We start from the raw sequence: 24,982 nt of genomic DNA, 5'->3' as shown, positions 1-24,982 counted from the left end.
ACAGTAGCTTAGAACAGCATGTCACACATACAACACACAACTTGACTTTGCGTACTCACCAACAAGCCACGCATGCTCCGGATGCGGATTAGCCATCTATTGTGGGATGCTGCTGCTACACAGTATGTAGGAGTCATGTGCAGAACCGGGGAATTTGACAAGGACTTGGGAGATAATCATATCCACTTGGCATACCACTTGCACATTAAATAAAATGAAATGTTTCCTGTTTTGGTAGATGCACTCATGTGCCTGTGGTGGAACCAGGCCAACATGTGTGCAGTCAATGGCACCAATAACATTAGGTATGTATCCAAGATCATAGAAATCACCCTTCACACCTGCCAATGTCTCCTTAGGGAGTGGATGTAACGGTCCTTGTATGTCATCATTGAAGACAGGACTTCACGTAGCACCATGCTGAACATAGCTTGAGACATCCCACTGGCGATGGTCACTGTGTACTGAAACAAACCAGTTGCAAAGAAATGCATCACTTTAACTGTTGGTGTCAGAGCAGTGGGTTAGGTTCTGTGAGGCCTCAGATGGGACTCCAACTGACCACATAGGTCTTGAATTATGTCACAATGCCTTGCAAGCCACACTAGGAAGTACCCAGATAACACTCTACAAATGTTAATCCCTCCAAAAAGAACCAAGCTACCAGCAACTAAGGATAGAACAGGCAATAAACCAAATCAAACATAAAATAACCATACAAACGGAATAATATGAAATGCTAGAATTCAAAGCCAGACTCTCTGTAAATAGCAAAGGAGTAGACTACCTAGAAATAATAGGTAAATCACTATTATAAATCACCTAACTATCAATATACTCACAACTAAAAGAGAGAGTTGCAAAGTCGAGGCAAATTAAGGATCATGACAAGATCACCAGGCACTTAGATTGAACAGGGTAGGATTTTGTAATGCAGTTGGGGAAAATGAAAGCAGACAGATGTTAGTTTGCTTACTTGAGCTGTCAAAGATTCTGATCAAACATAAAACCAAGGTTCCAAGCAGAAGACACCTGAGTGGGGGAAATTCTTGCTAAGAAGTGATCTGGCAGTAAAGGAAGGGAAGTGCTACAAAAGAAGAGCAAGATCTCAGTTTTGTCTCTATTTAGCTTTTAAGAGTTTCTGCTTATCCAATCCACCAATTGAGCATACAGTCACGGGAATTAGCCTGTGACTGCTAAGAGTTTTTCCCAAAGGAAAAAATAATATAAGTATCATCAGCACATTAGCCTCAGCCCTAAATATTGAATAAGGGAGGCAAGCAGTTGTAAATAAAGTTTCAACAGTGTGAGGCTAATAGAAGAACTGGGACTCCGTATTTGATGTCCTTAGAGACTGAATTAAATGGCGCCTGGTAGGCAGCTTGTACACTGCTGGTGAAAGAGGATTGTTGGTGTCAGAGCAGTGGGTTAGGTTCTGTGAGGCCTCAGATGGGACTCCAACTGACCACATAGGTCTTGAATTATGTCACAATGCCTTGCAAGCCACACTAGGAAGTACCCAGATAACACTCTACAAATGTTAATCCCTCCAAAAAGAACAAAGCTACCAGCAACTAAGGATAGAACAGGCAATAAACCAAATCGATCCAGATGGAATTTCCTTATGCTGTCCTCATCCTCCATGTTCGCCAGCACTGGGAATGGATGATGTACATTTGGTTGTCTCCTACATAAAATGAAAGGGGACACATGTCATTCATTCATTTTGATAACTTTATTTCGGTCAGAGACCATAAAAGCACAGAATAAATAACAAGAAAATTACACATTTCATTTAAAACAATAAATAGTGTCAAGTTAATACAATAGTTAAAAAATGTATTAAACTGATGTTATCAAAAGACTCATTTGGTAAAAGACAAAAGTGTTTAAAGAAAACTTTTCCTTCTGCGCCAGAACCCATGTAAAAAACGAGACATAGCAAAAACAATTGGGGGGTGAGTATCATATCTTAAGACCCTGCATGCGAGCATGCAGTGTCTAAACCCTAAGTTCTTGCAAATGGGAATGAGCCACTTTTTCCTTATTGAATGGTATGCAGGACAGAAAAACAAGACATGACATATATCTTCACTGCTATGATTACATGCCGGGCAGACTGCATTTTCCGATCTTGTCCATTTGCAGGTGAATACTCTAAGCGGTAAAGTACCATACCTCAACTGCAAATAAAGCTTCCTAGCAAGAGACGGATAAATTACATCAAGAAAGGCCTCTGCTCTTGTTTCTAGTTTTACTAGGAGAAACTCATTAGTGAGTTTCCCCAAAGAGCTTGAACCATGTAAGGTTGCTAATCTCAGCTCCCTTATGTGGCCTCTTAAATCAGGTTTAGAAATCCGTATGCAGGCTACCTCCGGTAGTTCCCAGAGATCGGTCCTGCCGATCTTTACACTGAGAGCCTTAATATGGGATAGCCATGAAATGTTCTTACTTTTAATTAATGGCCAGACCTCTAGGAATTCTTCTCTGAAAGGTGCCAGTTCATGCACCGTCCAGAGCCTTTTCCAGTAGAGTAAGGGTCGGAGAATTGCCAAGTCTTCAATTGGTTCTAGCCCCAGGTCGAGGCGTAGGGGGATGAGCGGTGTACTTACAGGAAGGCCAACGAGTCTTCTCATAAAGCCCTGCTCAACCAGGGTTAATTTGGCAATGTTTTTATGGCCCCATAACTCCGCCCCGTACAATGAAGCTGTTCTAGCTTGCAATCGGTATATTTCAGCTACTGGAGCTGCTGGTTTATATACCGAGGCTTGCTGGACTTTGCAAAGGCCCCCTGCTATTTGAGACAGCCTCAGCCATGATTTTGCAATTTGAGGTCCCCAATCAAAATTCTCGGTCAACGCAATTCCAAGGTAGACAAAAGTCCTGACTCTCTCGAGGGGGGAGCCATTTAAGGTAGGATTTGGTCGAGTCTGTTTGGGAGGATTGAAGATCATGAATTTAGTCTTTTCTAGATTAATCTCCAAGCCTCTGGAAGTACAGAATGCCAGGAAACCATCCAAGATGCGCTGGATGCCCGATGATGTTTTAGATATCAACAGAGTATCATCGGCAAACATCAGAGCGGGCACTCTGCCGGTAGCCAATCTTGGGGCGTCATTATTAGGGACATCAGCCAGGTGAGTAACAAGACCATTAATGTATAGGCTGAACAATGTTGGAGCCAAAACGCATCCTTGGCGCACTCCCTTCCTTACGGGAAAACGTGAGGATAAATCGCCATGTCTCCCGCATCTAACCTGGGCATAATTACCACTGTGAAATCTAGTCAAGATATCCAACAGGTAGGGTGGGAGACCCATTTCTGCCAGGACTTCCCATAGTTTTTCTCTTGGGACAAGATCAAAGGCAGCTCGCAGGTCCACAAAGATGAGGTAGAGACTGCCACCCTCTACTCTCACACTTTTCCAATATAGAACCTGGAGCCGGAAGATCTGGTCAATGGTGGAAATCCCAGATCTGAACCCTGCCTGTAATGTAGTCAAGATGTTGTTATCATCCACCCATTCCTGTATTCTATCCAAGATAATCCTGCCCATTAGTTTCTGAGTGGTGTCAATGAGGCTAATTGGTCTATAATTAGCCGGCTTCAATGGGCAGCCTTTTTTGAATATGGGAACTATCTCCGCGCCCAACCAAGTGTCTGGCAAAGCGGCCCCCATCAGAATGGAATTGAATAGTACCACCAAATACGGGGCCCAGATTTTTGGTTGGGAGCGGAATAAGTCCGGTGGTATTTTATCCAGGCCAGGTGCTTTGTTAGAAAGGAGCTTGTTTATTGCGATTTCTACTTCTTTAAGAGTGATAGTCACAGGAAGTTCTGTCACAGGAGTGGCTACACCCATCAACGATGGTTGAGGCTGGCATACATGTGAAGGTGCTAAAAAAAAGGGGCGAGGATGAATCTCAGCATTAGATATACTAGAATCAATTCCTCTCATCAAACTAGTCTCGAGAGACATGTCTGTAGAAGAAAGGTCCTCCGAATCCCCATACAGTTCCCCAAAGTGGGATTCCCAGACTTGTGGAGCTATGTTTGTACCAAGGGATGGTACTACCCCATTCCCGTCAGAGTTCACAGTGGCCCAAAACGCCTTAGGATCTCTACATATAAGAGCTAATCTTAGATCCTCCCATCTTTGCTCCTCCCAATCCATCTTCCCCCTGGCGATAGCCTTCTTATAGTCTAGACGAAGTTTCTTTATGTTGGTCCTGTCATTACCTTTGATTGCCGCGAGCAAGTCCTTTTTTGCTTTTCTACAGGGTTCCTTGTACCAGGGGTGTGATCTAAGCTGGTGTTGTTTGTTTCCCACTGGGTTAAATAGGCCCCTCAAATTATTAACTAAGTGGGTATGGATCTTAGTTGAGTCACTCAGGTTGTCTATACCTACATCCCCCATTGCGGAAAGAGATGGCAAAGCTGTCTGATATACTTGCGCAAGTTTAGCAGGGGATTTCAAAAAATAGGGCCATTTTATTCTCCTCCTATTATTAGAGAGGAGTACCGGGAGTATAGGGCTATTTGAGTTGGGAGGAGGGTTAGTTAGACCAAAACTACCCGGTTTCAAAGTCAGAACAAGGGTGTTGTGGTCGCTATCTTGCCTGGGGTGGATTTCAAACTCTAATAAATTGCCCCAATGTCTTGCCTCCATTAATATATAGTTGATATTAGAGTTTTGGCCTGGTCTGTTGAACGTGGGATGGCCTGGGCAATCGGGTTCCAATCTCCCATTACAGGCCCTTAGGGAAAGTGCAAGAGTTAAAGATTTAATTTGAAGGACGAGCGGAGTCCAGGCTCTGACAGGAGACATCTGTGATTCACGTATATGCCAGAACTGATCTTCTTCGTCTGGCTCGCCCGTATTAGGAGACTCAAGGGGTTCAAATTGGCAGTTAAGGTCGCCTCCTATTATTAATTGCGGTGGGGGGTCTAAAGACAATATAAAATGCTTTAATGCATCTATTACACCAGATTCTTGGCCATTCTTGACTGGCCTTGAATAGACGTTTATTAAAGCAACAGATGGTTTGTCTTTTAGGGTTAAGAGGACGCATTGAACATCCAGGGAGTTAGTTGGAATCACGGTTGCCTGGGCTCCCAAATGAGTCCCTACCCAAATTGAAAGACCACCCGAAGGCCTCCCTCTGCCACTTGTGGTTGCCAAAGTGTCGAAAGTGGCATAACCAATCCTTGAATTTTCTTCGGTGGCCCACGTTTCTTGCATAAGGCAGATGTCATGAGTACCTACAAAATCACTCCATTCCAAGTTAGATAACTTGTTTTTTATCCCCGCCACATTCCAAGACAATATTTTTATTCCCTCGCCTAGTGCTCCATTCCTTTTTACTGGGTCGCCAGGCGTAGGATCTGTGCAGACTTCAGTTGTTTGAGGGTTTGTTACTGTTGTGGCGCCCAGAAGGTTGACATTACACAGAAGATCATCGGGGGGAACAACCAAGTCTTCATGGGTGGTTTGTTTTATTTCCACTCTTGCGGTCAGGGGAGAAGATGCTGGCAGAGATTCTAGAATTGCACTCACATATCTATCCTTTTCTACAGCTGATTGGACGCCCATAGCTTTGTCAGGTTGGGGTACAGGACTCGAGTACACGACTGGTCAGTCCACCTCCTCCAACACACTGAATCTATTTTTTTGAGCAAAAAATGACAACAAGGGCATATTCTGGGTCTCTTCCACTGATCTAGGGTACAATTTGTTTTGGCCCCCCGCCCAACTCATACCCCTGATCTGTCCTACTCTATGCTGTGGGGCTGGATAGAAATATGACAGATGTAATGGGATGATTTGAGTGTTAGGTCTAAAGGGTGTCCTGTTGCAGATATAATTTACAGCAAGTGGATGTCTAAAATTGACAATGACACAATTTCCTATGATGGACTTAGGAGTAGGCCCAATCCAATCTAGTCTCCGAACACCCAGAATTTCTCCAGAGATGTTATAGGGGAGGGGGCTGTTTAAATTGAACCAGTGTATACATTTGTTTTTTAGATCCGAGAAATCCTCGTTCTTCCCTTCGGGTAGGGGGGGAACACCAGCAAGCACAACAACATACGGGAGAGATTCAGGTGGCAAGTCAATACAGGGTAGAGCAGTGTTAGATCCCTCAGTAGGAGTATTTCTATGATCTCTAGCTCGACTGTCTGAGTATTTTTCCCCCGCATTGGTAATCTCCCTCTGTGTTCTGGAACTTTCTGGGTCTGTAGTCCTAGTCAGAGAAATAGTTGCAGCGGGAGCAATCATGTCAACTATTTGAGGGGGGGGCAGGGAAGGTTTCAGTGGCGGCGGCACTGGGAATGGATGATGTACATTTGGTTGTCTCCTACATAAAATGAAAGGGGACACATGTCAATTTTATTCCCCTATGAGATGTGTCAAACATCTTACATCTTGACTGACACAGCGCCAACAATGACTGGACTGAAACAACAGCTTAATGCACAAGTCACATGCAGAGACACCCTGATCTCATGTGGTCGTACATTTGGTCAGTATGTACACACTGACTACCTCCAAAACATTATCTGACTATGTGAATGGAAAATGGTACAATCCTACATCTTGTGTCCCCAGCCCTGTGAGTAGTTGACACAGTACATGTTTGACCCAGTACATGTTTGAAACAGCAACACTGCTGACTTCTACGAAGCTGCTGTACCTGCCACACCTTCTTGCTTAAGTTGCACAGAGCACAACATTTCTACACAATGAGCACACTGTGTGTAAGCTGATCAACTATCAAAATGAATACAGTAATCTGCACAGTGAAATAGGCACATTATGTGGTTAGTCCATCATTACTGTGGGCTGATTAGCCATCTCACACATTGACATGTTCACAAATATGAGAGTCCATTACACACCAAATCTGTGTACATGCACACAAATATATGTGACATTTGAGAAAGTACATGTAATCATGTGCACTGACATGGCATGTGTAGGCATCAGTGAGTTGAATGTCACACTAGCGTTAAATTTAGCAATCAGGAGCTATTATACATTGTAAGGGTCTAGTGTTCTATGATGAGAATTGGCCATTGCCATTGCTAGAGCACAATGTGTCCATAGGTGCTGTATGCATGCTCCGCCACCGCGATCACAGTCATTGGCCACAATTAAAACATAGCGGTAGAAAAAGGGGGTGGTGATGGACGGAGCATCAGAACCAATCAAACACTCACACCCAGTCAAAGTGAGCAAGGACTCACATCTGAGCATACCCTGCCAACTTATGGCGATCAAAGCGGTACAAAAGAGGGTGGTGATGGACGGAGCATCAGAACTAATCAAACACTCACACCCAGTCAACAGATCTGGGTTTGATCCATCACCGTTCTTTAGCCCACCCTGCCACCCCAGTTCAGACATGGCCATATGCAAATCAGTCTGACCCTGTGCCTCATGGGAACAGTCCAGCCCAAACTGCCAAGCCATGCCTTCCCTGGACCGGAAACAAGCTTCCTAGGACCGGTTTCTGGCATTTCAGCCGTCTTCAGCCAGGCTTGCTTGAATCCAGTGGCAAAGTGAGCAAGGGACTCATGTCTGAGCATATCCTGCCAACCTATGGCGAACAAAGCAGTACAAAAGGGGGTGGTGATGGACGGAGCATCAAAACCAATCAAACACTCACACCCAGTCAACAGATCTGGGTTTGATCCATCACCGTTCTTTAGCCCACTCTGCCACCCCAGTTCAGACATGGCCATTTGCAAATCAGTTTGACCCTGTGCCTCATGAGAACAGTCCAGCCCGAACTGCCAAGCCATGCCTTCCCTGGACCGGAAACAAGCTTCCTAGGAACAGTTTCTGGCATTTCAGCCATCTTCAGCCAGGCTTGCTTGAATCCAGTGGCAAAGTGAGCAAGGGACTCACATCTGAGCATACCCTGCCAACTTATGGCGAACAAAGCGGTACAAAAGGGGGTGGTGATGGACGGAGCATCACAACCAATCAAACACTCACACCCAGTCAACAGATCTGGGTTGGATCCATCACCGTTCTTTAGCCCACTCTGCCACCCCAGTTCAGACATGGCCTTATGCAAATCAGTCTGACCCTGTGCCTCATGGGAACAGTCCAGCCCGAACTGCCAAACCATGCCTTCCCTGGACCGTAAACAAGCTTCCTAGGAACGGTTTCTGGCATTTCAGCCGTCTTCAGCCAGGCTTGCTTGAATCCAGTGGCAAAGTGAGCAAGGGACTCACGTCTGAGCATACCCTGCCAACTTATGGGGAACAAAGCGGTACTGGAGTGAATGTATAACATTGTTCTGCATTCTGTCCTTTAACTGTTGTTTTTGCATTTGTCACCCCGAGTGGGAAGGGTATGCCCAGACGTGGGTCCCGTGCTCTCCATGCCACTGGAATAAAGCTATCCTGGCTGAAGAGGGGTGAAACCCCGAAACTGGTCCTAGGATGCTTGTTTCCAGTCCAGGGAGGACCTGGCTTGGCAGTTCGGGCTGGACTGTTCCCATGAGGCACAGGGTCAAGACTGATTTGCATATGGCTGGGTTCAAACTGGAACGGCATGGTGAGCAAAAAAACTATAGATTTAGGCCCAGATCTCTGTACTGGGGTGAATGTATGATATTGTTCTGCATTCTGTCCATCAACTGTTGTTTTTGCATTTGTCACCCCGAGTAGGAAGGGTATGCCCAGACGTGGGTCCCGTGCTCTCCATGCCACAGGAATAAAGCTATCCTGGCTGAAGAGGGGTGAAACCCCGAAACCGGTCCTAGGATGCTTGTTTCCAGTCCAGGGAGGACCTGGCTTGGCAGTTCGGGCTGGACTGTTCCCATGAGGCACAGGGTCAAGACTGATTTGCATATGGCTGGGTTCAAACTGGAAAGGCATGGTGAGCAAAAAAAACTATTGATTTAGGCCCAGATCTCTGTACTGGGGTGAATGTATGACATTGTTCTGAATTCTGTCCATCAACTGTTGTTTTCACAATTGAAACATGCCAAACAGCGGTAGTGACCGCCTGGACCCATGGTGTGCCACCGCCAGTGCCAATAACATTGCGCCATACAAATTTGAAACCAGCGGTAGGCCTGCTCCGCTACCGCGGGCCCGGTTATTGGATTCAATTGAATGATGCATGATTGCGGTAGCGACCGCCTGGACCCTGCGCTGTGCCACAGCCTATGCTAATGCCATTGCAGCCAATGGGAACCGCGATCCTGATAGTGAAATACAATTTTGGAACTCGCGGTAGGCATGCTCCGCTACTGCGGTCCCGGTTATTGGATACAATTGAAAAATGAAAACCAGGCAGACCAATTGCAGCAGCAGAGTACCACTGAAACTACCCCAGGGCCTATAAATGTCTGTGAGAGAGCCAAACATTTCACTTGCATTCAGACACTGCTGCCTGCCATTCATCACCACCAACTGCTGCCGTACCTGTACTCTGGACCCAGTGATGGCTCGAACAGAGAACATCAGGGCCCGTCCCTTCACCTCAGAGGAGGTGCTGGTGGACGAGGTCTGTGCACAGTATGGGAGGCTATATGGTGCTCCAGAGGTACTGGTAAGTGTATGAGTAAAAGTTTGAGAGTGCTCAGAATGCTCAAATGATGTTGCTCTGCAGTAGTATGTGCCTGTGAGTTTAAGTCAATGTGCATGCATCCATATTTTTCCTATAGCATGCTAGATACATGGCCTATTAAGAATCACAATTGAGTATGTGAGGAGGATGGCAACATGGACACTTCTACAGCTCTCCTTAAGCAAAAATAAATACACATTGGTCTGAGACTGGGTAATGTAAATGTGTGATTCACTGCCTAGCATTCTGACTTCATGTCAAAGGGGTGTGTAGCCTTATTTCCACAGATTCATGACTGCATTGAAGGATGGGAGTGACATGCTGCAGTTTTGCTGCCATACAGTTACACTCCTGCCTTGAGACAGTTGAAGTCTGAAGATACATTGCCTGTGCTATGTGATGTCATAGTCCATTAAGTCTTCCCATGCTCATTTGTAACATTACAAATGTATTTTGTCCATAGGGTACTGAATGATGTGTGTACAGTTTTCAAATTGCCCTTATTGTGATGTGTGCATTATGCACATGAGTACAATGCCTGAGTGTAACACTCTTGGCAGTAATTCACATATGACACATCAGATACAGGTGATTTGGAGATGTCATCCTTCTATAGATTTCATTATGTGTTTAGTCTCGCATGTGTAGGCACTGTTTACCCTCTCATATTGTACATGCATGTGATTTCTCTTATGGTCCACGTTTAACCTCAGTGTGAGTCCCTCTGGCATGCACAGAAACTGCCCAATGTTACAAGGACCCATCACTAAATGGACTGAGTGAAACATATGTGTTGTCCACCACCCTATCTCTCAATGGGCTATCTTAGGCCTAAGGTGTGCACAAGACAGAACTACACCTTGTGTGAAGAGTGTGAGAATGTAAGTTCATGGCCCTAAATGTGACCACTATGACACATGTACCCATGCACTGGGCAAGGACATTGAGGGGTGCGTAGTGTTGGACACAGTAAGTCTGCCACGACACATCATTTCCAATGTATTGTATTTCATGCTCACTCACGTACTGCATCACAGATGAGGGTCATTTTCACATTGGTTGCTGTGCTTGCACTCTGCATGTGTATGAGATGGCCATATACTGCGTCCATCCTCATACATGTATACATTTATCTGAGATTATTTGATGCAAGTGTACTACGTGTCATGCTGTATTGCCTCTGCCCATCATTTATGTATTAGTCTGCTATGTATTTTCATACTCCTATACTGACACATATTGGTACATCAAAATCAACAGGAGAGGAAGGGATCAACACGGCTAGTCCCCTCAGTAGAATATCAAAAAACAACAAAGCCAGTGTACAATAATATGAAACAGGGGGCACTCTAGTCAATGCAATACATTGATCCAACGAGCAAAGAGCCTCAGATTCCCTGTGAACCGTTATGTTCATAGGAAGCAAGTTTGTCCACTATGGAACAATACCCAGTGGGTATGAAAAAGCCCTCACTCACCAACCTGGTTGGTGACATGCTTCATCATTGGGCTTCCACTGGGACGACCGAATGTCATCCCAGTGTGCTGCGACGCCAGGTTACTGCGGAGCTGGGTTGGTTGTGTGGGGAAAGTGAATTTAAAATATCCAATCAAGTCAAAAAGAAACTTTATTAATTTTGCTTAAATGGAAAGGAGTACAAAGGAGTGAGGGTCAAAAAAATAACGAAAAGACACTGAATAGTGTGAACTCCGCCAAGTAAAGTAATTAATTATGGGGAGAGGAACGAGTTTACTAGAGAGGCCAGTCCGTTAGAAGCCTCATGGATCCCGGGAGGGGGGTGGGAGCAAATGGCACACCGCCCTTGCTGCTCTACACCCGCGATATGCCTAAACAGCCTCTTGCTGCCGGGTCCGGGTTAATTACTTTACTTGGCGGAGTTCACACTATTCAGTGTCTTTTCGTTTTTTCACACATCAGCCCACGGTTGGGTGGACCTTAGCGAGTTCACACCACCGGGGCTGCGCCCATCCCCCTCTGGTCCTGACGAATGCCCGATTAACACTCCATGAGGCAGAAACATGTTGACCGCCACGGAGTGAACCAGGTCTTTTATTTTTTTGACCCTCACTCCTTTTTACTCCTTTCCATTTAAGCAAAATTAATAAAGTTTCTTTTTGACTTGATTGGATATTTTAAATTCACTTTCCCCACACAACCAACCCAGCTCCGCAGTAACCTGGCGTCGCAGCACACTGGGATGACATTCGGTCGTCCCAGTGGAAGCCCAATGATGAAGCATGTCACCAACCAGGTTGGTGAGTGAGGGCTTTATCATACCCACTGGGTATTGTTCCATAGTGGACAAACTTGCTTCCTATGAACATAACGGTTCACAGGGAATCTGAGGCTCTTTGCTCGTTGGATCAATGTATTGCATTGACTAGAGTGCCCCCTGTTTCATATTATTGTACACTGGCTTTGTTGTTTTTTGACATATTGGTACATAACACAGTGTCACTGGAACTTCCTCTTCATGTCTCCCATGCCTGCAGCTTAAGATCCACCAGCGTAAGGTGATATAGAGGGCCATTGCATGCAAGGTGCGGGCTCTGGGTGTCTCCAACCGATGGCACACACACTGTCACAAGAGGTGGGATGACATCTGCCGGCTGAGCAAAAACGTGGCAGAGATGACGCTGGTGGTGCTCCCTCTGAGTGGCAGGTTGGCGCGCAGGAGCATGACACCACTAATATCCCGCATCCTGGCAGTGACACAGCCAGAGCTAGATGGACACTCGAGGGCCCATCAGCAGCAAGTTGGGGGTGAGTATTGTGCAAAGTGTGACTTTGGGTGTGAGTGACTGCAAGAATCCCAACTGTGAGCCAGTGCGAAGCTCTGTGATGTCTCTAGTGTGATGCAATGGCTTCTAAGTGGCCTCAGTGTTGAGTGCATCTGTTCTGCATTTGTACAACATGTGGATTCTCACATGTTTAAAACCATGACCCTTGTCATTGCCAGATGAGATGTGGCCTTGTGACATATGCTGCAGTATGAGTGTCATAGACATCAACTGGCAGTGAATAGCCGTGAGCATCATATTAGTGTGCATTCATAGATGTGTGCTGTGCACGACAGATTAATTGTGACATCTACACAGCTGACACCAATGTACAACTGTAGTTGTGCTTCAAAGCACAACATGGTGGATATCATGAGCTTGTAGCCATTGGAAAATGACCTTTTTGAGTTTTTCTCAATGGTGTTACCTTAAAGATACTCCATATGTGACAGAGACAACATGTTTTGATGTCTAGCTATCTCATCTACAGGCACGTAGGTATGCTTCCAGGGAATAATATGTGTGGTTACAGGGAGGCACAGGGCCAGCTATTTGGGTGTTTTAACGCCACATGGAGCATTACTATCAACTATACATGTTTACATGCATCTTCTGATGATTGCATGAATGTAGCACATGCTGAATGTACTCAATGAGTTCAACATGCGAGTATCATTTAAAAGTATTGTGCTCTGTTCGCATATGATGTTTCTGAGTATGGCACTATACCGAACCTATGTCTCTGTCTCTTGCAGAATCTACCAATGGCAGGGAAGGACGGGGGATGGACACCAGTGGGGAAGCTTCTGGCACGACTGCTACACATGAGTTCACTGACAATAATGAGACCAGTGTCTCGGAGAGGAACAGGAGTGCCCTGGATGAATCATGCCCGGAAACACCTTCACATTTTCCGACTCTAGAGGTGACTCCTCGATGTTGGGGGGCTCAAAAAGTTCCAGATCTGCCTCTTTTTCTGCCACACCTCGTCCAGTGCCCAACCTCCCGGATGCTCCCCCAAGTACTGTCCGTGCATGCAGCCATAGGAAGGGTAGAGTCTCCTTTCCCCCAGGCACAGCTGCCCCTGCCCCTGTCTCCCCTGCTGTCCTTAGTGTTGAGGCAGTTGACCTTTTGCGCCAGCTGTTTGTCGGTAAGACTGCTCTCCTGAGTGCCTTCCAGGATCATGACAACAAGTTGGCACAGGTAGTTGTATACATGGAGGGCATTCATTCTGATGTGGGTGGCCAACACTGAAGTGTCCAGTCTTTGTCCTCTACAGTGACGGCAGCCATTTAGCAGTCCCAAGCTCCCAGTCCAGCTCCTGTCCCTTCAGCAACCACCTTGCCAGTGGCACCACCTGCCGAGAATGCTTACACGCCAGAGCCCTCAGGCACCAAGTCCTCCACATGCAGCACACAACAGCATTACTCTAAGCGTACCAGACCACAGACACCATCACCACAATACAAAATGGGCACACATGAGCGCAAAACCACAAGCCCATCACGTGACAATTAGGGGCATCAGACCAAGAAGCATGCATCAACATCACATTCATCAAAATCACCGCCAACCAAGGACAGTCCCATCCCCGCACCTGCTCACAAAGACCCACAAACACTTGTCCTGCCTGCTGTGAACCTGGTGCCTGCCACGACCAAGCCCAAACACATTTCAAAGGCAGATTCACCCAAAACGTCTACTCCCACCCACACCCCTGTGACTCAGGGACAAAAGAGCAAAGTGGGGAGTTTACCTCGACAACAAGGGATGCAGGGAAAGAGGCAAGGCCACCCCAAGCGTTCTACCAGGCCCAGCAAATCCCCACGGGGAGAGCCACCTGCACCTGATACACCTTTGGTGGAGAGTGAGGCTGTTGTGCCCACCTCACTTCCCACTCTGGCCAAGACTATCGAATCCCCAAACAGTTGAGACACAGCCCTCAACATTCACCCTCAATCACTGTGCCTCCACGCAGCATGTCTCCACCTCCCCATGCCACCACTCCACCCAGTCCAAGCAGCCCTCAGGCTCTCACAGCTACAGATGCCTCTACCTCAGCCGGTTCTCTCTCTCCCAGGTCTAGTCCAGTTTGTTACTTTTGATGCCCATTTCATATGCAGTTTATCATGCACACATGTGCCTACTAGGAATTTGTACTGGCCAATGGCCTTGCTGTTTGTTACTTTTCATGCTCCTTTCCTCTGCAGTTTTTCATGCACACATATGCAGACTAGACCTATGGACTGGCCATTGGCCTTGCTGTTTAGTAATTTTGATGCCGATTTCCTGTGCAGTTTCTCATGCACACATGTGCATGCTAGGAATTTGTAATGGCCAATGGCCTTGATGAGAATGACATCATGGTTCATGACAAACCGGAAATATTAAAAGTATTTTCAAAATTTTACCAGCACCTCTACACCTCTCGCAGGCTGCAAACAGTTGACATAGATACATATCTAGAGGATGTGGTACTGAGGTGGTTGAACGGCGCTCAGAAGAAATTTCTTTCCACAGATATAGAGGAAGATGAAATAAGGGAGGCCATTATGCAGCTACACTTGGGTGAAGCCTCAGGCTCTAATGGGCTACCAGCCGATTTTATAAGGAATACTCTGAGAACAGCCACTGGCAGATATCCGCAAAGATGTGCTGGCCCGCAGCCTGGTTGGCTTGGCCTAACCGGCTGTTTAAAGATGTTCACCTATGTACCTCAAATATGAATGACAAGCGTTCAGTCCTCTGTATCACCCATTTACCATTATTTATGAGTGGTATTGGCACAGGCTAGACTTCCTGAGACGGATAGGAGCAGTGATTATTGAGATGTTGCACAATGTTATTGATTTGAAATTTGATTGAAAGCTATTGACCTTGTAATGTGTCATGTATGAAAAAAAACAATAAAGATACATGATATATATATATATACATATATATATATATATATATATATATATATCAACACAAACAGTCTCACGTTACCGGAGCCCGGGACCCTTCAGGGCGGCCTCAGTGGAATGGGCACGGAGCAGCCCACAAATCACACTCGCCATGCAGGAAAAAATGTACTGAAGCCCAATACTGCAGTCAGGTACCACGCTCAGTCCAGCAGCGTCTGCTTCCTTTGCCCTAACGTTTCAACTTAATAGCCTTGCTCACAGGTGGAAGAAGACACCTACGTGCGCTCTGACGATTTTTAAAAGGATGTTTAATCACGTGACTGAATTTAAACACTACATATCCCACAGTGCACTGTAATTTCATTCAAATGTACTCGCTGGAAGTCCTCGAAAATGTCATTTAAAGTAAACAGTTCCCTTCGATACATGCACTGATATCCAAGTGGAATTCATAAAACAGCAGTCAGGTGAACAAAATGTGCTGTAGTGTTTGTACTTCTACATGCGACCAGCAGAAGCCCTGTGCTGCAGCACGATCATAGCAGAAGTCATCCTGCTTGAATCCCTTCCAAATGCAACTCGTTTTCGCTGAGTAGCACTCCTATTGTAGGTCGGGTGCATTCGTGGATCAGGCTCCTCAATTTGAACCAACACAAACAGTCTCACGTTACCGGAGCCCGGGACCCTTCAGGGCAGACTCAGTGGAATGGGCACTTTTGCAGCCCACAAATCACACTCGCCATGCAGGAAAAAATGTACTGAAGCCCAATACTGCAGTCAGGTACCACGCTCAGTCCAGCAGCGTCTGCTTCCTTTGCCCTAACGTTTCCACTTAATATCCTTGCTCACAGGTGGAAGAAGACACCTATGTGCGCTCTGACGATTTTTAAAAGGATGTTTAATCATGTGACTGAATTTACACACTACATATCCCACAGTGCACTGTAATTTCATTCAAATGTACTCGCTGGAAGTCCTCGAAAATTTCATTTAAAGTAAACAGTTCCCTTTGATACATGCACTGATATTCAAGTGGAATTCATAAAACAGCAGTCAGGTGAACAAAATGTGCTGTAGTGTTTTTACTTCTACATGCGACCAGCAGAAGCCCTGTGCTGCAGCACGATCATAGCAGAAGTCATCCTGCTTGAATCCTTTCCAAATGCAACTCGTTTTTGCTGAGTAGCACTCCTATTGTAGGTCGGGTGCATTCGTGGATCAGGCTCCTCAATTTCAACCAACACAAACAGTCTCACGTTACCGGAGCCCGGGACCCTTCAGGGCGGCCTCAGTGGAATGGGCACGGAGCAGCCCACAAATCACACTCGCCATGCAGGAAAAAATGTACTGAAGCCCAATACTGCAGTCAGGTACCACGCTCAGTCCAGCAGCGTCTGCTTCCTTTGCCCTAACGTTTCAACTTAATAGCCTTGCTCACAGGTGGAAGAAGACACCTACGTGCGCTCTGACGATTTTTAAAAGGATGTTTAATCACGTGACTGAATTTAAACACTACATATCCCACAGTGCACTGTAATTTCATTCAAATGTACTCGCTGGAAGTCCTCGAAAATGTCATTTAAAGTAAACAGTTCCCTTCGATACATGCACTGATATTCAAGTGGAATTCATAAAACAGCAGTCAGGTGAACAAAATGTGCTGTAGTGTTTTTACTTCTACATGCGACCAGCAGAAGCCCTGTGCTTCAGCACGATCATAGCAGAAGTCATCCTGCTTGAATCCCTTCCAAATGCAACTCGTTTTCGCTGAGTAGCACTCCTATGGTAGGTCGGGTGCATTCGTGGATCAGGCTCCTCAATTTGGACCAACACAAACAGTCTCACGTTACCGGAGCCCGGGACCCTTCACAGCGGCCTCAGTAGAATGGGCACGGAGCAGCCCACAAATCACACTCGCCATGCAGGAAAAAATGTACTGAAGCCCAATACTGCAGTCAGGTACCACGCTCAGTCCAGCAGCGTCTGCTTCCTTTGCCCTAACGTTTCAACTTAATAGCCTTGCTCACAGGTGGAAGAAGACACCTACGTGCGCTCTGACGATTTTTAAAAGGATGTTTAATCACGTGACTGAATTTAATTACTACATATCCCACAGTGCACTGTAATTTCATTCAAATGTACTCGCTGGAAGTCCTCGAAAATTTCATTTAAAGTAAACAGTTCCCTTCGATACATGCACTGATATTCAAGTGGAATTCATAAAACAGCAGTCAGGTGAACAAAATGTGCTGTAGTGTTTTTACTTCTACATGCGACCAGCAGAAGCCCTGTGCTGCAGCACGATCATAGCAGAAGTCATCCTGCTTGAATCCCTTCCAAATGCAACTCGTTTTCGCTGAGTAGCACTCCTATTGTAGGTCGGGTGCATTCGTGGATCAGGCTCCTCAATTTGAACCAACACAAACAGTCTCACGTTACCGGAGCCCGGGACCCTTCAGGGTGGCCTCAGTGGAATGGGCATGGAGCAGCCCACAAATCACACTCGCCATGCAGGAAAAAATGTTCTGAAGCCCAATACTGCAGTCAGGTACCACGCTCAGTCCAGCAGCGTCTGCTTCCTTTGCCCTAATGTTTCAACTTAACAGCCTTGCTCACAGGTGGAAGAAGACACCTACGTGCGCTCTGACGATTTTTAAAAGGATGTTTAATCACGTGACTGAATTTAAACACTACATATCCCACAGTGCACTGTAATTTCATTCCAATGTACTCGCTGGAAGTCCTCGACAATTTCATTTAAAGTAAACAGTTCCCTTCGATACATGGACTGATATTCATGTGGAATTCATAAAACAGCAGTCAGGTGAACAAAATGTGCTGTAGTGTTTTTACTTCTACATGCGACCAGCAGAAGCCCTGTGCTGCAGCACGATCACAGCAGAAGTCATCCTGCTTGAATCCCTTCCAAATGCAACTCGTTAACGCTGAGTAGCACTCCTATTGTAGGTCGGGTGCATTCGTGGATCAGGCTCCTCAATTTGAACCAACACAAACAGTCTCACGTTACCGGAGCCCGGGACCCTTCAGGGCGGCCTCAGTGGAATGGGCACGGAGCAGCCCACAAATCACACTCGCCATGCAGGAAAAAATGTACTGAAGCCCAATACTGCAGTCAGGTACCACGCTCAGTCCAGCAGCGTCTGCTTCCTTTGCCCTAACGTTTCAAATTAATAGCCTTGCTCACAGGTGGAAGAAGACACCTACGTGCGCTCTGACGATTTTTAAAAGGATGTTTAATCACGTGACTGAATTTAAACACTACATTTCCCACAGTGCACTGTAATTTCATTCAAATGTACTTGCTGGAAGTCCTCGAGAATTTCCTTTAAAGTAAACAGTTCCCTTCGATACATGCACTGATATTCAAGTGGAATTCATAAAACAGCAGTCAGGTGAACAAAATGTGCTGTAGTGTTTTTACTTCTACATGCGACCAGCAGAAGCCCTGTGCTGCAGCACGATCATAGCAGAAGTCATCCTGCTTGAATCCCTTCCAAATGCAACTCGTTTTCGCTGAGTAGCACTCCTATTGTAGGTTGGGTGCATTCGTGGATCAGGCTCCTCAATTTGAACCAACACAAACAGTCTCACGTTACCGGAGCCCGGGACCCTTCAGGGTGGCCTCAGTGGAATGGGCACGGAGCAGCCCACAAATCACACTCGCCATGCAGGAAAAAATGTTCTGAAGCCCAATACTGCAGTCAGGTACCACGCTCAGTCCAGCAGCGTCTGCTTCCTTTGCCCTAATGTTTCAACTTAACAGCCTTGCTCATAGGTGGAAGAAGACACCTACGTGCGCTCTGACGATTTTTAAAAGGATGTTTAATCACGTGACTGAATTTAAACACTACATATCCCACAGTGCACTGTATTTTCATTCAAATGTACTCACTGGAAGTCCTCGAAAATTTCATTTAAAGTAAACAGTTCCCTTCGATACATGCACTGATATTCAAGTGGAATTTATAAAACAGCAGTCAGGTGAACAAAATGTGCTGTAGTGTTTTTACTTCTACATGCGACCAGCAGAAGCCCTGTGCTGCAGCACGATCATAGCAGAAGTCATCCTGCTTGAATCCCTTCCAAATGCAACTCGTTTTCGCTGAGTAGCACTCCTATTGTAGGTCGGGTGCATTCGTGCATCAGGCTCCTCAATTTGAACCAACACAAACAGTCTCACGTTACCGGAGCCCGGGACCCTTCAGGGCGGCCTCAGTGGAATGGGCACGGAGCAGCCCACAAATCACACTCGCCATGCAGGAAAAAATGTACTGAAGCCCAATACTGCAGTCAGGTACCACGCTCAGTCCAGCAGCGTCTGCTTCCTTTGCCCTAACGTTTCAACTTAATAGCCTTGCTCACAGGTGGAAGAAGACACCTACGTGCGCTCTGACGATTTTTAAAAGGATGTTTAATCACGTGACTGAATTTAAACACTACATATCCCACAGTGCACTGTAATTTCATTCAAATGTACTCGCAGGAAGTCCTCGAAAATGTCATTTAAAGTAAACAGTTCCCTTCGATACATGCACTGATATCCAAGTGGAATTCATAAAACAGCAGTCAGGTGAACAAAATGTGCTGTAGTGTTTGTACTTCTACATGCGACCAGCAGAAGCCCTGTGCTGCAGCACGATCATAGCAGAAGTCATCCTGCTTGAATCCCTTCCAAATGCAACTCGTTTTCGCTGAGTAGCACTCCTATTGTAGGTCGGGTGCATTCGTGGATCAGGCTCCTCAATTTGAACCAACACAAACAGTCTAACGTTACCGGAGCCCGGGACCCTTCAGGGCAGACTCAGTGGAATGGGCACTTTTGCAGCCCACAAATCACACTCGCCATGCAGGAAAAAATGTACTGAAGCCCAATACTGCAGTCAGGTACCACGCTCAGTCCAGCAGCGTCTGCTTCCTTTGCCCTAACGTTTCCACTTAATATCCTTGCTCACAGGTGGAAGAAGACACCTACGTGCGCTCTGACGATTTTTAAAAGGATGTTTAATCATGTGACTGAATTTACACACTACATATCCCACAGTGCACTTTAATTTCATTCAAATGTACTCGCTGGAAGTCCTCGAAAATTTCATTTAAAGTAAACAGTTCCCTTTGATACATGCAATGATATTCAAGTGGAATTCATGAAACAGCAGTCAGGTGAACAAAATGTGCTGTAGTGTTTTTACTTCTACATGCGACCAGCAGAAGCCCTGTGCTGCAGCACGATCATAGCAGAAGTCATCCTGCTTGAATCCTTTCCAAATGCAACTCGTTTTTGCTGAGTAGCACTCCTATTGTAGGTCGGGTGCATTCGTGGATCAGGCTCCTCAATTTCAACCAACACAAACAGTCTCACGTTACCAGAGCCCGGGACCCTTCAGGGCGGCCTCAGTGGAATGGGCACGGAGCAGCCCACAAATCACACTCGCCATGCAGGAAAAAATGTACTGAAGCCCAATACTGCAGTCAGGTACCACGCTCAGTCCAGCAGCGTCTGCTTCCTTTGCCCTAACGTTTCAACTTAATAGCCTTGCTCACAGGTGGAAGAAGACACCTACGTGCGCTCTGACGATTTTTAAAAGGATGTTTAATCACGTGACTGAATTTAAACACTACATATCCCACAGTGCACTGTAATTTCATTCAAATGTACTCGCTGGAAGTCCTCGAAAATGTCATTTAAAGTAAACAGTTCCCTTCGATACATGCACTGATATTCAAGTGGAATTCATAAAACAGCAGTCAGGTGAACAAAATGTGCTGTAGTGTTTTTACTTCTACATGCGACCAGCAGAAGCCCTGTGCTTCAGCACGATCATAGCAGAAGTCATCCTGCTTGAATCCCTTCCAAATGCAACTCGTTTTCGCTGAGTAGCACTCCTATGGTAGGTCGGGTGCATTCGTGGATCAGGCTCCTCAATTTGGACCAACACAAACAGTCTCACGTTACCGGAGCCCGGGACCCTTCACAGCGGCCTCAGTAGAATGGGCACGGAGCAGCCCACAAATCACACTCGCCATGCAGGAAAAAATGTACTGAAGCCCAATACTGCAGTCAGGTACCACGCTCAGTCCAGCAGCGTCTGCTTCCTTTGCCCTAACGTTTCAACTTAATAGCCTTGCTCACAGGTGGAAGAAGACACCTACGTGCGCTCTTACGATTTTTAAAAGGATGTTTAATCACGTGACTGAATTTAATTACTACATATCCACAGTGCACTGTAATTTCATTCAAATGTACTCGCTGGAAGTCCTCAAAAATTTCATTTAAAGTAAACAGTTCCCTTCGATACATGCACTGATATTCAAGTGGAATTCATAAAACAGCAGTCAGGTGAACAAAATGTGCTGTAGTGTTTTTACTTCTACATGCGACCAGCAGAAGCCCTGTGCTGCAGCACGATCATAGCAGAAGTCATCCTGCTTGAATCCCTTCCAAATGCAACTCGTTTTCGCTGAGTAGCACTCCTATTGTAGGTCGGGTGCATTCGTGGATCAGGCTCCTCAATTTGAACCAACACAAACAGTCTCACGTTACCGGAGCCCGGGACCCTTCAGGGTGGCCTCAGTGGAATGGGCACGGAGCAGCCCACAAATCACACTCGCCATGCAGGAAAAAATGTACTGAAGCCCAATACTGCAGTCAGGTACCACGCTCAGTCCAGCAGCGTCTGCTTCCTTTGCCCTAACGTTTCAACTTAATAGCCTTGCTCACAGGTGGAAGAAGACACCTACGTGCGCTCTGACGATTTTTAAAAGGATGTTTAATCACGTGACTGAATTTAAACACTACATATCCCACAGTGCACTGTAATTTCATTCAAATGTACTCGCTGGAAGTCCTCGAAAATGTCATTTAAAGTAAACAGTTCCCTTCGATACATGCACTGATATTCAAGTGGAATTCATAAAACAGCAGTCAGGTGAACAAAATGTGCTGTAGTGTTTTTACTTCTACATGCGACCAGCAGAAGCCCTGTGCTTCAGCACGATCATAGCAGAAGTCATCCTGCTTGAATCCCTTCCAAATGCAACTCGTTTTCGCTGAGTAGCACTCCTATGGTAGGTCGGGTGCATTCGTGGATCAGGCTCCTCAATTTGGACCAACACAAACAGTCTCACGTTACCGGAGCCCGGGACCCTTCACAGCGGCCTCAGTAGAATGGGCACGGAGCAGCCCACAAATCACACTCGCCATGCAGGAAAAAATGTACTGAAGCCCAATACTGCAGTCAGGTACCACGCTCAGTCCAGCAGCGTCTGCTTCCTTTGCCCTAACGTTTCAACTTAATAGCCTTGCTCACAGGTGGAAGAAGACACCTACGTGCGCTCTTACGATTTTTAAAAGGATGTTTAATCACGTGACTGAATTTAATTACTACATATCCACAGTGCACTGTAATTTCATTCAAATGTACTCGCTGGAAGTCCTCGAAAATTTCATTTAAAGTAAACAGTTCCCTTCGATACATGCACTGATATTCAAGTGGAATTCATAAAACAGCAGTCAGGTGAACAAAATGTGCTGTAGTGTTTTTACTTCTACATGCGACCAGCAGAAGCCCTGTGCTGCAGCACGATCATAGCAGAAGTCATCCTGCTTGAATCCCTTCCAAATGCAACTCGTTTTCGCTGAGTAGCACTCCTATTGTAGGTCGGGTGCATTCGTGGATCAGGCTCCTCAATTTGAACCAACACAAACAGTCTCACGTTACCGGAGCCCGGGACCCTTCAGGGTGGCCTCAGTGGAATGGGCACGGAGCAGCCCACAAATAACACTCGCCATGCAGGAAAAAATGTTCTGAAGCCCAATACTGCAGTCAGGTACCACGCTCAGTCCAGCAGCGTCTGCTTCCTTTGCCCTAATGTTTCAACTTAACAGCCTTGCTCACAGGTGGAAGAAGACACCTACGTGCGCTCTGACGATTTTTAAAAGGATGTTTAATCACGTGACTGAATTTAAACACTACATATCCCACAGTGCACTGTAATTTCATTCCAATGTACTCGCTGGAAGTCCTCGACAATTTCATTTAAAGTAAACAGTTCCCTTCGATACATGGACTGATATTCATGTGGAATTCATAAAACAGCAGTCAGGTGAACAAAATGTGCTGTAGTGTTTTTACTTCTACATGCGACCAGCAGAAGCCCTGTGCTGCAGCACGATCACAGCAGAAGTCATCCTGCTTGAATCCCTTCCAAATGCAACTCGTTTTCGCTGAGTAGCACTCCTATTGTAGGTCGGGTGCATTCGTGGATCAGGCTCCTCAATTTGAACCAACACAAACAGTCTCACGTTACCGGAGCCCGGGACCCTTCAGGGCGGCCTCAGTGGAATGGGCACGGAGCAGCCCACAAATCACACTCGCCATGCAGGAAAAAATGTACTGAAGCCCAATACTGCAGTCAGGTACCACGCTCAGTCCAGCAGCGTCTGCTTCCTTTGCCCTAACGTTTCAAATTAATAGCCTTGCTCACAGGTGGAAGAAGACACCTACGTGCGCTCTGACGATTTTTAAAAGGATGTTTAATCACGTGACTGAATTTAAACACTACATTTCCCACAGTGCACTGTAATTTCATTCAAATGTACTTGCTGGAAGTCCTCGAGAATTTCCTTTAAAGTAAACAGTTCCCTTCGATACATGCACTGATATTCAAGTGGAATTCATAAAACAGCAGTCAGGTGAACAAAATGTGCTGTAGTGTTTTTACTTCTACATGCGACCAGCAGAAGCCCTGTGCTGCAGCACGATCATAGCAGAAGTCATCCTGCTTGAATCCCTTCCAAATGCAACTCGTTTTCGCTGAGTAGCACTCCTATTGTAGGTCGGGTGCATTCGTGCATCAGGCTCCTCAATTTGAACCAACACAAACAGTCTCACGTTACCGGAGCCCGGGACCCTTCAGGGCGGCCTCAGTGGAATGGGCACGGAGCAGCCCACAAATCACACTCGCCATGCAGGAAAAAATGTACTGAAGCACAATACTGCAGTCAGGTACCACGCTCAGTCCAGCAGCGTCTGCTTCCTTTGCCCTAACGTTTCAACTTAATAGCCTTGCTCACAGGTGGAAGAAGACACCTACGTGCGCTCTGACGATTTTTAAAAGGATGTTTAATCACGTGACTGAATTTAAACACTACATATCCCACAGTGCACTGTAATTTCATTCAAATGTACTCGCTGGAAGTCCTCGAAAATGTCATTTAAAGTAAACAGTTCCCTTCGATACATGCACTGATATCCAAGTGGAATTCATAAAACAGCAGTCAGGTGAACAAAATGTGCTGTAGTGTTTGTACTTCTACATGCGACCAGCAGAAGCCCTGTGCTGCAGCACGATCATAGCAGAAGTCATCCTGCTTGAATCCCTTCCAAATGCAACTCGTTTTCGCTGAGTAGCACTCCTATTGTAGGTCGGGTGCATTCGTGGATCAGGCTCCTCAATTTGAACCAACACAAACAGTCTCACGTTACCGGAGCCCGGGACCCTTCAGGGCGGCCTCAGTGGAATGGGCACGGAGCAGCCCACAAATCACACTCGCCATGCAGGAAAAAATGTACTGAAGCCCAATACTGCAGTCAGGTACCACGCTCAGTCCAGCAGCGTCTGCTTCCTTTGCCCTAACGTTTCAACTTAATAGCCTTGCTCACA

At 46.1% G+C, this 24,982-nt stretch overlaps 1 long non-coding RNA gene across 3 annotated transcripts in view; it reads right to left on the bottom strand.

The window, feature by feature from the left end:
• LOC146857257 (uncharacterized) overlaps positions 1-24,982 on the bottom strand; it is a 184,759-nt gene that overhangs the window by 81,763 nt on the left and 78,014 nt on the right. For 2 of the 3 annotated variants that reach the window (XR_014979556.1, XR_014979557.1), the window contains exon 2: positions 60-1,687. This is a non-coding gene — a long non-coding RNA (uncharacterized LOC146857257). The remainder of the gene's footprint in view (positions 1-59; positions 1,688-24,982) is intronic. The other variant, XR_014979558.1, reaches the window with a different exon arrangement.

The sequence above is a fragment of the Triturus cristatus genome, chromosome 3_2 (assembly GCF_964204655.1).
Source record: "Triturus cristatus chromosome 3_2, aTriCri1.1, whole genome shotgun sequence".
NCBI lineage: Eukaryota > Metazoa > Chordata > Amphibia > Caudata > Salamandridae > Triturus > Triturus cristatus.
Note: the sequence above shows the minus strand (reverse complement) of the source record. Positions and strands in the feature narration are given on the sequence as shown.